The 14,083-nt window shown below is 43.7% G+C and overlaps 1 protein-coding gene across 2 annotated transcripts in view; it reads right to left on the minus strand.

Annotated features, from left to right (window-relative positions):
* Positions 1 to 14,083, minus strand: part of CAMK1D (calcium/calmodulin dependent protein kinase ID) — a 367,151-nt gene that overhangs the window by 29,318 nt on the left and 323,750 nt on the right. The window lies entirely within an intron of this gene.

Genomic DNA, 14,083 nt, shown 5'->3' on the forward strand with positions numbered 1-14,083 from the left:
CAAACAGAGTCCTGATTGCTGAAGGCCCAATCCTGACCCCTGTGCGAAGCACAAATGAAGATGGGCTTTATGCAGGAATTCTCCATTGAAACCCCAGCACAGCTGCTACTACAGCCTCAGAGTGGCAGAGCCGTCTGTGCCCCGCTGGGGGCATTTGGCCAATGGACCCACAGGATCAGACACAATAGCCATGACCCCCTCATCCATCCCTGCCCCTATCAGGGAGTAGAGAAAGTTTTCATGGGGTGCTGCTCCATGTTGTAGAGAGAGATCAGAACCCCCTGCACAGCCTCTATCACAGGTGGGACCTTTCTCCATGGCCTTCCTTAGCCCTTCTGAAGTCTCTGGCCCCCCGAACGGTCCACACACAATTTAAATCGACTTCCTTCCAGTGGTATAGGGCCCACGCGGCTCCAATCGGGTGACAGTGCAGAGGCTCACTAGACTGGCAGGCATCCCCTACCCTCGGAACTCTTTTCAGAGTAACAGCCGTGTTAGTCTGTATTCGTAAAAAGAAAAGGAGTACTTGTGGCACCTTAGAGACTAACCAGTTTATTTGAGCATGAGCTTTCGTGAGCTACAGCTCACTTCATCGGATGCATAGCATATCGGAGTGCACAAAGGAAGCATGGCACCTGTAACAAGCTCTGCTGGCTGGAGCAAGGCAGGGGCAGCATCAGGACCAGCCCTGAGCGCTCTCTGGGTACATCTGCATTACAGCCAGGGGTGTGAATGGCAGCTCGTATAGACACACCCGCACTAGCTGTCCTCTAGTTAGCTCGCTAAAAACAGCAGTGAGGGTGTGGGGGCGCAGGCTTCAGTGCCGGCTGCATAAGACTGCCTGGCCCTCCTGGGCATGTACTTGTGTGTGCAGCCCATGCAGAAGCCTGTACCACAGCATCCTCACTGGTATTTTTAGCAAGCTAACTAGAGGACAGCTAGTGTGGATACATCTACACGAGTTGCCATTCACGTATCCAGCTGCAGTGCAGGTGTACCGTTCCTTTTTTGCCAGAGGCACTAGCTATGAGGGGAAGGTTGCTTGCCCATCCATCCCATCTTACTCTTAATGTCCCACAGAGAATAAAACTCCCGAATCACTGCTAAAGAAAAGCTGTACTTATCAATCATTATTATTTGGATTTGGGTAATACCCACAATGCACTAGGCACTGTTTACCCACACAGTCCCTGCCCCAAAGAGCTTAAATTTTAAGGGGAAAAGCAACATATTGATAAAGGGCAAGGGAGGGTGAATACACCCAACATATAGATAATTTTATATATATTTTTAAAATTAAATAAATACATTCTAGTTCTACCCAACTGTGTTTCAACCTACCCATTATTAGTTGGCTAATTTCTTGTAGGTGTCATATCATCTCTCTCCCTATGTACCTACTGTATTTATCTGGCTCCAGCCCTCGTATCTAGATGCTAACAAGGTATATTTGACAAAGAACAACAAATAAATATAATGCTTGATCTTTTGCATCCACCTAACAAAAAACGATCCAAACCTGGAATCCTTGTTTTATCTTTACTTAGGCAAATCTCCTGGCCCTATGTATTTATAGCTAGACATTCTGGAAGCTTAGCACTAAGATAACTAGAATGTTAGCATACATAAAACATTGTCTGTATAGTTAGACCAGATGAGAAGTGGCATTTTAATTAAAGCGTTCAAAAGATTTCCCCCAGCTGTCTTGTTTTACATACAGGTCTGAACATCACCATTGTAAAATGACAAATGTACTCTAGAGATTGATCCAGCATTTAAGCAAATTGTGCTCACAGTAACACAGGACCTTTCTATCTGCTCTGTTCCAAGTACTATGTCTGCACTGAGTTGCACCAATCTTCATCCCTTATCTTTAGGCTAGGTTAGTTCTCATGCTGTCACTTGAGCAGTGACAGGGCCATATGCTTCCATAATGTTCTGTCCTGTGTCAAATCTGGCACTTTACACCTATGAGGGACAGGTGTTTATTGACGCTGTCTGGCCACTGTGTCTGAGGGGGTCTTTTCCATCCTGCATTCATTGGGTCAAAGTCGAAGATGATTATCGCAGAGAAGTTGGTAGGCATTTGGAACAAAAGACAATACCACCTTAGAGAGCACTGGGTAACCGGTCGAAAGCTCAGGACCTGTTTAGTTAGAAGACAGGTATCTTCATTTGGCTTGAATTTCTACAATTCGATGTTTTCAATCATTCAAAGATGCTTAATCTGAATGGTACTGAATTAATCTTTTTAATCTTGACAGTGGGGGCCGTGTTTCAGTCCCATCGATCAGGATACTGACCACCAAAGCATTATATATCTGCAGCTTTGTCCCTCTCCTTATCAGGGTGTTCAGTTTGCATAAGACACTCTCGATGAAGCACCCCATTACTGACACTGCTTTTCCAATGATGGCTTCTAGTTCTTTCTCGGTGCAGCCCACGTCACCAACAACAGAGCCGAGGTAGGTGAAATCACCAACAATCTCGACTGGGAGGTTGCCCACTAATATGCTAAAACTTGCAGTGTATTCAGAATTGCTGACAGGAAGAATTTTGGTTTTGCCCCCAAATCATTTTCAGGCTGATTTTTGCAGCTGAGCTTTCCAGGGCTTTAAGCACAGCAGTCAGCTCGTGCATTGATTTGACAACTAGCACTATGTCACTGGCAAAATCGATGCTGGAGAGGTTCTTATCATCAAGATGCATGCCTAAAATGCATTTACTTAGTGTCTGTTCAAGCACAAGGTTTATTGCAGAGTTCTGGGGTGGCAATGCAACTCTGTTGAACACCCAACCTAATTTGGAAGAAAGCAGTTCTCTTCCCAGTTACAGGACTGCAGCTCGAGGAGTCATATAAGAGAAGAAACTCTACACAGCTAGTCAGAGAGGACTATGAGTTTCAAGATCAACCAGAGTGACTCCCTGTCAGAGTGGTTGAGGTGGGAGAGGTGTTCATCTGAGCAGCTTCAGTTTTGGTATAGCACTTGTTGCTTCAACCGTACCGCCACATCTCATTGGTAGACAGTCTAACCTCCTGTGCTAAATGCACTGTACAGGGCAACACCAATCCTGCCAGACTGGGTGGAGCCCACCCTGGGGTTCTCATCTTTTCCCACAGGACCCAGGCCTAGGGTTGGATGGGCTAGTAACTGCTATGAAAGTAACGAATGTGTTTGCCTCAGATCAATGTGATTTATGATATATTAAAAATTAATTTCACATGTAATTTCAACTTTTATGTATTGAACAGAAAAACCCTGAATAAGGAAGGCTCAAAGGAGCTGCTCATTAGAGAAATGTCCAGGTTAAAGATGCCAATCACTGGCCTCACTGAAACCCACCTTAAAGATGGAGGGGAAGAAAGAATAGACAACTATCATCTTATGCAGTCAGGTGCTCAGGGCACGAGAAAGGAAGGAGTGGGTCTCCTCTTTAAATGTCGTATCTGCAAATTGTTCTCTTTGTTTGAACCAATTTCCAGTCACCTACTCAAAGCCCAGCACCAGCATAAGCATGGAAGATGGACAATTTTTCTTTGCTATGCTCCAGCCAATGAAGCTTCTGATGAAAACAAACGAGATCTACAATCAACTCAGCAATCTTCTGTGAACTACCCTGAATGACGACATCGTCACTCTCCTGGGTGAATTTAAGGCTATTGCTGATAATTCGAGTAAAGCATGAAAAAACGTTATTGGGCCTGTTACCTTGGAAGGTGAACACTTTTTACAGTTGCGTGTTTCTCATGAGCTTGTCATTATGAACACCTTTTTTCACAGGAAGCAAATTCACCAATTTACTTGGCAGAGTAAAAATGGCCAAACAAAGAAGATGTTTGATTACATGATAATCTCTTATCATTGAAAACTGTCCATCTGCCACTGAAGAACATAAAGTAGTCTCTGCAAATTTGTCTTAGACTAAAAAGCACAGGCAAAGCAGTGATTGGGTTGGCAAAATTTGATTTATCTAACCTAAAAAACTATAGCATTCGAAATCGCTGTGCAGTTGAAATCTTGAACAGGTCTGAGACCCTGCCAGAGTGTACTGATGCTGAACTTGCCTGAAAGGACTTCAGATCCCACACAATCAATGCCACTATGACATCACTGGACCCCCAAACAAAGTGCCAAGAAGCCCTGGATCTCTGTTAATCTCTTAACCATCACTGAAAAGCGTTGCCTGGCTCATTTGAGAAGTAATGTGTGGTCCCATATTGTAAGCTACAGGGTGCTTGTAATAAAGTAATACATGCTGACTGCAAACCTTTCATGGAAATCAAAGTCATCACACTTGAGGAAGCTTCTGTGATGCTCTTTGCAGGGAGCCCAGAACGGTAAGCCACTGTGTTACCACACCGCCTCAGCAAGAGAGAGCTTTTGCTGGAGCTCAAACAGTGTGACAGCTCCTTGCCAACTGGTTTGTCTGCCTCACCAGCAAACTCTTTGAGACTCTGCCAGTCTAAACCTTACCTTGCAAGTATCATTCTGTGAACCCCAGGTGCCAAGAGATGTCTCTCTGCAGTGTCCAGTCCCTCTCACTGGTCACTCACAGAAATTATTAAGTATGCTGCCTCCAAAGAGGCCGTGCACATCCCAGCCTGTCAGTTTAGCGGAGGACCCACACTTCACTTTAATATAACAGCACTGAGATGGTTTATAGTAATACTAAAGAATGCAGATTTACGTGATACTAAGCAAGAGAAAAAGAGACAGATCTCTTATAACATACTGTCTAGTGACTGAAACATAACTTTAGCAAGTTACAATCATGGCCTAAGCAGCTTTCTCACTTACATCAAGCTACCAGAATCCCCAGCCTTCGAGCCAGAAGGATCCACTGTCCACAGAATGTTGCTCCCTTTGTCCCCAAATGACGGATACCAACACGGCTTTTTGCTTTTCCTTATATTTCCCCAAACTCATTGTTTTGCCCCCAGGGTCAGGATGACTCCCTGCTATTCTTCTCTTCCTATGGACTTCCCGTCCTCTTGTTGACTCTTATGTAAATGGGGTGTCCATTGATTTGGTTCTACAATGCTTTATTTCATTGGTGACAGGGAGATAGTTGCCTTCCCTCCTGTCTGGAAGAAAACCTGTTTCTCCCTTTGTTTGGCCACAGACTTTAAAGTATAATATCAATGAGTATCCATAATTCCTCATATAGTGTTATACATGCATTTCACAATTATATGAATCACCAGTGTGTCACTGGCTTTCAAAAAAGACCTTACTAGATACACTTTTATAGTACAATGATATTGTATACAATCAGTGATTAAATTGCTTATTTTTTTGTGGTTCAGACCCCCTGGGAGTGTCTGGAACCTGATTGTCACAGCTTCTGCCAGAAACGACATTGCCTTCTAATATAAACACTTACGCGACCTCACTGAGGAGAAATGTAATTCACTCAGAGTGGTCTACTCCAGTTCTGGCCAACTAATCAATACAGAAGCAGAGTGCATGGCATGCTGGAGTGAACTTGAAATGCACCTCCAATTTCTTTGCACCCTGACATTAAGGCTGCTGATGAATTGAGCCATTACACACAAAATGATCCTGGCGAATTCACTATTGACGAACTCCACAGCGTTGTGAAGAAGTGTAAGGGAAATAAGGAGGCAGGTGTCTGTGGAATTCCTGCAGAACGGTTAAGAAGTGATAGATCAGCTGTTGCTAATGGCTGCACACGCTGTTCAATGTCATCTGGAGAACAGAGTCAGTCCATCCAACTGGCAAAAAGGCATTATTTTCCCGCTTTGGAAACAAAGGCAGCAAATGAGACTACTGCAACTATCACAGCATTATTCTTCTACCCTTCCCAGACAAAGAATTTGCTTCTGACTTGCTGGCCCAAGCTGCCGATATCTTAAGGAGAAAGAAAAGACCACGACAAGTTAGCCCATGCCCATCCCATGACGGAGCAACTCTTGACAGGGCGGCAGCTCATAAAAAAGTCATGAGAATTCAAGCACCCCGATTACACTTCTCTTTAGCCCCTGATGTGAATTGTTCTTTCACACACCTGTCCGATACAGAACTCATATAATATTTTCATAACGTTTTCTTAACCCCCAGGATGATTAACCTAAATAAAGTATTTAATTCAAGAGAGCCAGCCATTGTAAACAAACAAAGGATTTAGCTGAAACATTACTCTGTAGCAACAACAGGAGTAAGTGAAAAAAATCTGTAAAATATAAAAAACTAGCGTTATGTATAACACAGAGCCAGCTTCCTGCCCTTGAGGTTATTTAAACCCACTTAACACACAGAGTAAAATTATCAATATTTTGTTAACTCTGAAGATTCAGTCTGCTTTATAGATATATTTTATATACTGGGCCAGATATATACTGATCTCAGGTACAACAGAATAAATCTGGAGTAACTCCATGGGAATTTGTAGTGTTACTCTGGATTTACTGTGCTATAACTGAAGTTGAAATCTGGCCTTTTATCTTTCAAACCAGATGTACTCTGCCGCAGGCAAGTGTCCTCATCAAAGGCTGATAAGATGTTTTCACACCAGCCAAGCACTTACATTTAAATCAAGATTGGATGTGTTTCTAGAAGACATGCTCTAACTCACAAGTTATTGGGCTCGATGCAGGAATCACTGAGTGAAATTCCATAGCTTGTGTTATGCAGGAGGTCAGACCAGATGATCACAACCGTTTATCTATGCATCTAAACAAGACCTAACATGCCATATGCCTGATCAATGAAAACATAAAATAAAAATAATTCAGACAACTGGGATAAAGTGCCATAGTTACTTAACTCTATGACTGCTTAAGAATATTAACATAACGTACATTATTATGGCAAATATCAATGTTCAGAGCCCACAGTCACAGGGACTGATCATGCCTCCATGATAAACACACGGAGAGGAAGCTATTCATCCTGAATAATACCATTATGGTTATCTTGCTTGTGCAGCTACCTTCAGGAGTAGAGCTCTTGATACAAAGGAACCTACCCAGTTTCGCTCTTCAGCAAAGGGTAGTGGTTAAAACTTTACACACAGAAAGGAAACTGACTAGAATTCTAGCCTCTCTCCGCGTGTGCGCTCTACTCTGTAGCCTTTCCATGCCAGAGTGGGAGAGTGCTGCTCACTTTGCAGGCTACACACCACTGGTAAGCAGTGTAGTTGTAGCCGTGTTGGTCCCAGGATACAGGGGTGAAAGTAAAATGCAGATTTTGCCGGTACAGGGCCGCTTTGGCCCCCCCGAAAGGGCGTGGCCTCGGGCAGAAGGGGTGGGGCTGGGGGGGTCAGCATCCCCCAGCCAGTCCGTCTGTGCTCCCTGGCCCGCGCTACCCGTGGCTCCAGCAGTGATTTAAAGGGCCCAGGGCTCTGGCCGGCACAGCCGCGGTAGCGGCAGAGGCGGCCAGAGCCCCGGGCCCTTTTAAATCGTGGCCCCGGGGCAGCTACTTCTTTTGCCCCCCCCCACCCCCCCATCAGTGGCCGCTTTAAAGTCAGCGGTATGGGCTGGTCCTGGCGGCTACCTTTTACTAGCCATACCGGCCCGTACCCCCTTACTTTCACCCTTGCCAGGATATTAGAGAGACAAGGTGGGTGAGGTAATATCTTTTATTGGACCCACTTTTGTTGTCCCTCTCACCTACAGAAGTTGGTCCAATAAAATATATTACCTCACCCACCTTGGCGCACTAAGAGTGACATTTTCAAAAGGGCTGAAGAGACTTGGGAACTGAGGAGCCTCAGGCTCACATCCTCAAAGGTGTTTTCCCAACGATATTGGAATATTGGGAATGAAGAGTGAAGACCTGTAAGGGCAGAGAATGACCGGGCGGAAAATAGAAACTTATGAATGGCTCATTTGCTACTTGTGGGTTATACCGAATTGTATTGCTGAGCTGCAGGGAGTAGTGCTACTTATTTAAATAAAATGTACATAACTGGTACATAAAATTAGTTATATAAATTTCAACATTTTATTTTTTTCACTATTTTTATTTTATTTATTATTTATTTATTTAACTTTTTGTTTTAACCAATCTACAGGGTGGTTGAAATATATCACTCTTTCCTTGGGTGGGCTCTTATCCTGGGATCTAGATATAAGAGGCTTCATACCTCCTGGCCACTCTCCTGCATTTCCCAGTATCCTCCTTAAAAAAACAAACAAAAAAAAGTCCTGAGGAAATTACAAACCCTGGCTCTCGTGGTCTGCACGCTCCTTCCTGTTCCAGTGAACAGGCATGTGCATGTCCTGTCAGGCGGCTCTAGCGAGAGTAATAACTCATGTAAAGTGTACAGTATACTGATTACTTTGGCCAAGGTACAAGAGCTAAGTTGGGTTTACAGACGTTTATGGCTGAAAAACGTTCCGCCTTCAGGTAATTGCAGGGACAGATGGTGGCAGTTAAATACTGCCCTGTGCTAGGGAGCCGTACAGAAGCATATGCCCAAGAAAGAGCTCAAGGAGAGATTCTCCCTCAGCAGGAGTAGTCCCTTCCAGGGCTCCTCCAGGAGGGCATGCGCACCATCCTCTAGAGGAATGTGCTCCACTCTCTGCATCTGGTCAGCTCTGCTGGCAAGTCCAGAACTAAGGGAGTCATTTCCCCGCTCCATTCAGATATTTACATGTTCCTCTCATCACAGTGCAAGAACAAGCTCTTGTTCCAGCTGATTAGCTATTATTAACTATCCCTGACATTAACACTTTTCCAAGGTCTCCCACCATGGGCAATGCAACAGAACCTGCTAATAGGTGAACTGGCATAGAGTGAAACTCTGTTAATGTTGAACATAGGGAAGTGCTTGTATGTGGCTGGTAGTGTTCAGCTGAAACACTCCACCCTGTTAGGAGTAAGTGGGTTTGCCAACTCACTGAGCCAGATGGTTCAGTACCTCTACCTGGATATATCGGCGATAGCAGCAATTTTCTAGGGAAAGATGATATAGGGTGTGGGCAGGGCAGCCCTGAGAGAGGAACCCCAGGAGAAGCCAAGCATGGAGAGAAGGTGTGAGCAGAATTTTATGTCATCTTATTGGGATGTTAGATGGGGTGTGATCTGAGTTACTTCAGAGAATTCTTTCCTGGGTATCTGGCTGGTGAATTTTGCCCACATGCTCAGGGTTCAGCTGATCGCCATATTTGGGGTCGGGAAGGAATTTTCCTTCAGGGCACATTGGAAGAGGCCCTGGGGGGTTTTCGCCTTCCTCCGTAGCATGGGGCATGGGTCACTTGCTGGAGGATTCTCTGCACCTTGACGTCTTTAAACCACAATTTGAGGACTTCAATAGCTCAGACATAGGTGAGAGGTTTATTGCAGGAGTGGATGGGTGAGATTCTGTGGCCTGCATTGTGCAGGAGGTCAGACTAGATGATCATAATGGTCCCCTCTGACCGCAATATCTACAGATCTATAATCTTTTTAATAGAGCCAGAACCCAGGAAGGGAGATGAGTTTGGATTTTACACAGAGCATGGACTGGCTTTGCAAGGCAAAATGGGAAAGGACCCTGCTCGGAGTCCTGAAGTCATCCCACATGCAATTTATGATGGCAGTAAGTTGTAGTGGAATTCCACTTTCTGGGGGAAATTCCAAGGTTCTTACCTAGTTTTTACTTGATCCTTACTTAGCAAAAAATCCCTGTGAAGATCCTGTGTGAAAAAAATGACCTCCTTTTCAGAGGGTTTTGCTATATTTCTTTAGTTATGCGAATAGTCAAAATAAAATACACAATCTCTCTCCAGTGGGAAAATTCTAGTTCACCCTTGGGGAGTTTCAATCAGTTGTTAGCTGTCATCATTTTCTTGAAGTTTCACCAAAGGAATAAGCACTTTAAAGACTATTTAAGGGTCTTGCCACGTCAGAAATAGCAACTGGCTGTTTCTTATGTTTTCTCTGTGCCTACCATTCCCACCCTTCTCCAAATTTACTCCCAACCTGTAACCAAATAATAAAATGGGATGCTAATATGAGAAAAACAGCTGGACTTGCAAAAGAGAACCATGTTTTCTGATGTTCTAGGGAAAGTGCTGTAGGGGCCTGCTTAATGTACCTATTTCCTTACCAAAGCAAAGCAAAACAAAACAAGCTACACAAGTTCCCACTGCACAATGGTTGTGATTCCACTTACAGGAGAGGCTCTACACGTCATATGCATATGGTCAGTGTATAGCTTGCAATGCAGAATGTACCAGGGTAAATCATGCACACTCTTTATTGATATAATAGCACATGTTGAAATCTCTGTGTGAGGGGTGCACAAACCCCACACTAGAGAATAAGGGGTTAAGGAGCAGCAATGGGCCCAAGCAGCCCTGCCCAGCCACACCTGCAAAGTCTGTACAAGCTGGAGACAGGGCTTAAAAGGGGAAGTAGAACAGCTCAGAGGAGAGTAGGCAGTGGAAGGGAGCAGAACTCTGCTCTGAGTTCTGGGGAATTACTTCCCAGGAGCTCTTGTGGCCTGAGACTTGGGAAAACAGACCTGATCAGGCCTACAAAGGAGAGAGTTGGGAAGGTCAGAGACTTTATTTGGGATTCTGTAATTTACTCCATGAGCAGAAGGGCAATTTGGGTAGGAAGTGGTCCAGGGGGCAGCTGCACAGCATCCTAACGTGCAGGACATAGCTGCTCACCATTGGGCCCTGGATTGGAGCCCGGGGGAGAGGGTGGACCCAGCCTCCCCTAGCCACTCCCAAAAGACAGGGCATCAACAGAAGCCTTTACCTCAGTAGAGTCCAGCTGGGAAAGACCCTGACTGTTCAAGGGCCCAGACCAGCAGAGTGCCCATAATAAGGTGAAAGCCCCGAAGCACTTGGAGAAGCTGAAGGACAGGACTATAACCGAAAAGGGGTAACCACCTGCTGCACTCGTGCCTGTCCCCAAGGCAGCAGTGGGGGTGAGTGTTCCCCTTTTACACTCTGTAATGGGTAGAGGTAAGGCCTGGGGCAGACAGGTCTGACTTTGAAGCAATGCCCTGTATGGGAAGTTGTCCAAGTGTTACTTATTGTTGGAATATATGTATTTTTCTCATTTTGAGCAGAGACACTCGTTCTGGCTGACACTACCACCTCTGAACCGTACAGCTCTCCAGGGCACAACAATATGGAGAACACTGAGCACATTAACAAGAATAATGAAGCTACTGAAGGGCTGATTTTGGCTTGTATTTTCCCAGGATTTTACTCTGGCATCCTGGCCAATTCCAATATGGGTAACCACATTCTGCTTTCATTAATTCCCCCTGGAGTGTCAAATGGATGTCGTTGCTCATTTCCTCTCCTAAGGTATTGGGTAGTGACGCTTGGTATTACTAAACCTGCCACAATTCTCCCTGTAGGGGGCTTTGTCTCAGTGGTACTGGGAATTATTTCCTGTATATCAGGTTGTTACATTTTGTACTGTACTTTGGGAACATTTCAAGATAAAGTGTTATATAATGTAAGTTATTAGTATCATTTCATGCACATCTACATCAAAGTAAAAAACAACCCAACAACAGGGATGGCACGGTTTTTGGGAAGGGGACTGCCTTCTACAGATCACTGTTGCTTAACAAATAATAATAGTAAAACAGTAACAATGTTACTCTATCAATAATTTGTTAAATATAAATAATCAGAGGCTCAAGCAGAACATGCTGCAGCCCATGATTCTTTTCAACTTTATAATGCAATTTTCTATTTTTTGCTTCCATTAACTTAAAATTCGCCATGTACAGGAATCTGAGAGACCAGAATTTTAGCCACCTGGCATTCATGAGCTTGTCCGTGTGGGTCCAAACCCATGGGATAGGAATTTGATAAAGTCTCTCACTCTTTTTTCTATTAAACTGAACACATACCAAAACTGCCTTGTCACCAGTGGGAAACGGAGCCCAACAATGAAGCTATTTCAAACTGGAAAATGTTACAACTGGAATAACAGGAAGTTGCAAGCTGCTAAAATTAGTTCTTGTGAGTAATGACTTTTTATATAAAACGAGTTTTTGATTAAAAAAACTCCATTGCGGCAGATACTGAAATCTGGCTGTGATTTATAAAAAAGCATTAGAGGCTGGCACTGAAAGAAGGGTAGTATTTCCTAAGACATCTTCACATATCAGGTTTATGTTTTTCTGTGTGCTTATGATTTATTATATAGCCAAATATTCATCAAAAATAGCAATGCATAAGAAATAGCTTGTTTTCTCAATATCATAAGCTCAAGACTATCCTGGGAGAGTGTGTGTTTCTGTTTGGATGTAGTTAAATCACTAACAGTAACAATATTTTATAACATTTTTCATTTATGCCCTGCTTCTGAATTGGGTTCCCCTAAACTGCCATCTTTTTAAATCCAACGACGGTGACATGCTAAGAGGAAGTAAGCTCTGGCAAATGTTTTCTGTTCTGCCCAGAAATTACTTTGAATCTCACCCCCCTCAACACACACAATGATTGGAACTAACAGCCTGGTTTGTTAAGCAGGTATTGGCTTCACCTTCACCCACTGGAACTTTTTAGCCAGTCTAGATACAGTAGCATTCTCTGCCTGGTTGAGAGAGTTATTCTGGAAGTGTGAGCGAATAATGCAAGTATAAAGTCAGATGTAGTCACTCATCTCAGGCCAATTATCATCTTAGCTGAAGATCCTAAACTGGTCACTTTCTCTTCATCCAGGCATTAATACTGTTCCCATCAATGTGGTATCAAAAAGCCTGCAGGGCTATTTACTATGAAGACTGGGAGGGAATCCCATTCTCTTTTTCACCGAACATGTACCATTGGCTAAGTCCATCTCAGGGGCTTCCACTTTCTTTCAAAGCATCAGGTATTGGGTATTACTGGAGATGGGATGTCTGAGTAATGGTGTGGCAAACACATTATGTCATAGCTGGTATGGCAAATCATTGTTATTATTATACTTTTTAATGTATATAGTAAAAATTAGATTCCTATTAGATATATAATCCAGAAGCCTTAAAATTCCACCTCTTCTTATAGGACCTCGTTGTTATTCAATGGATTTCACCCTGCTGGGCAGGAAATTCCCGATAGGGTAGTGGAATTTTAAGTCTTCAGAGCAGTATGTGTATCTTTTTTGAAAAACACAAGCACACATTGATTTTGAAAACAAGTAGGAGATACTGTTGCACTGATGCCAGCAAAACACATAGTTTCACTGGTGTGAAAAGAGTGTATATTGGTAACACTGCTTGAGCCACGTGTCAAGGGGCGGGACTGAAACCTTCCATCTGATAGTTACACACAGATCACTGGGAGGATGTATTTCTTAACCAAGTGCTGCAGGGGGGTTCACTGTTGATCATCTTCACGAGCACAGCTCCTGCCTTCCGACACAACTAATAATAAAACAGGGGTATTCGGGAGCGTAAAAGCAACTAGTGAAACATCAGCAGCAAAAAGCATTTGATTGCATGTGCCATGGCTGAATGGAGCTGAGGACATGGATAGAACATGGATTAATTTTATCTCTGCATAACTAGACAGCACTAGCCAGGCCTGCTTGTGTGTAGCCGTAACAACACATAAGTATTTCTGTGGTAAAAACTCTACACTGAACTGTAACTGGGAAAGAGATGCTAATAGTGGCCAAGCCTCTGGCCTGCTGTTCTCTACCATCTAGCCTCTGAGCCAGGCTGAAGTACTATGCTTAGCATAGGCAGGACTGAGGACTTGACTTAAAAATGGACAGAAAAACCTTGCTAGACTGTCCCTCTATTACTAACCTAAGACTCAAAGCTTCAGGAAAACACATGAGGAGGAGTGCTTCACTCAGCAATGTGCCTTGGGCCCTGCAGCCCCATATTTGCAGCTGTTACGTGGCAGGGCTTGAGGGCAGTAAACACCACTCTTTTTTAAAGGAATATTAATGAGTAATGGCATCCCCAGTGATCTCTGAATTATTTAATATTAGGGCTGTCGATTAATCGCAGTTAACTCACGCGATTAACTCAAAAAAATTAACCGTGATTAAAAAAATTAATCTTGCAACCTCCGCACAACTCCTTTTGTGTCAGGACCCCTACAATTACAACACTGTGAGATTTCAAATTTAAATAGCTGAAATCATGAAATTTACTATTTTTTAAA

Source organism: Chelonia mydas, chromosome 1 (genome assembly GCF_015237465.2).
Source record: "Chelonia mydas isolate rCheMyd1 chromosome 1, rCheMyd1.pri.v2, whole genome shotgun sequence".
Taxonomy (NCBI): Eukaryota; Metazoa; Chordata; order Testudines; family Cheloniidae; genus Chelonia; species Chelonia mydas.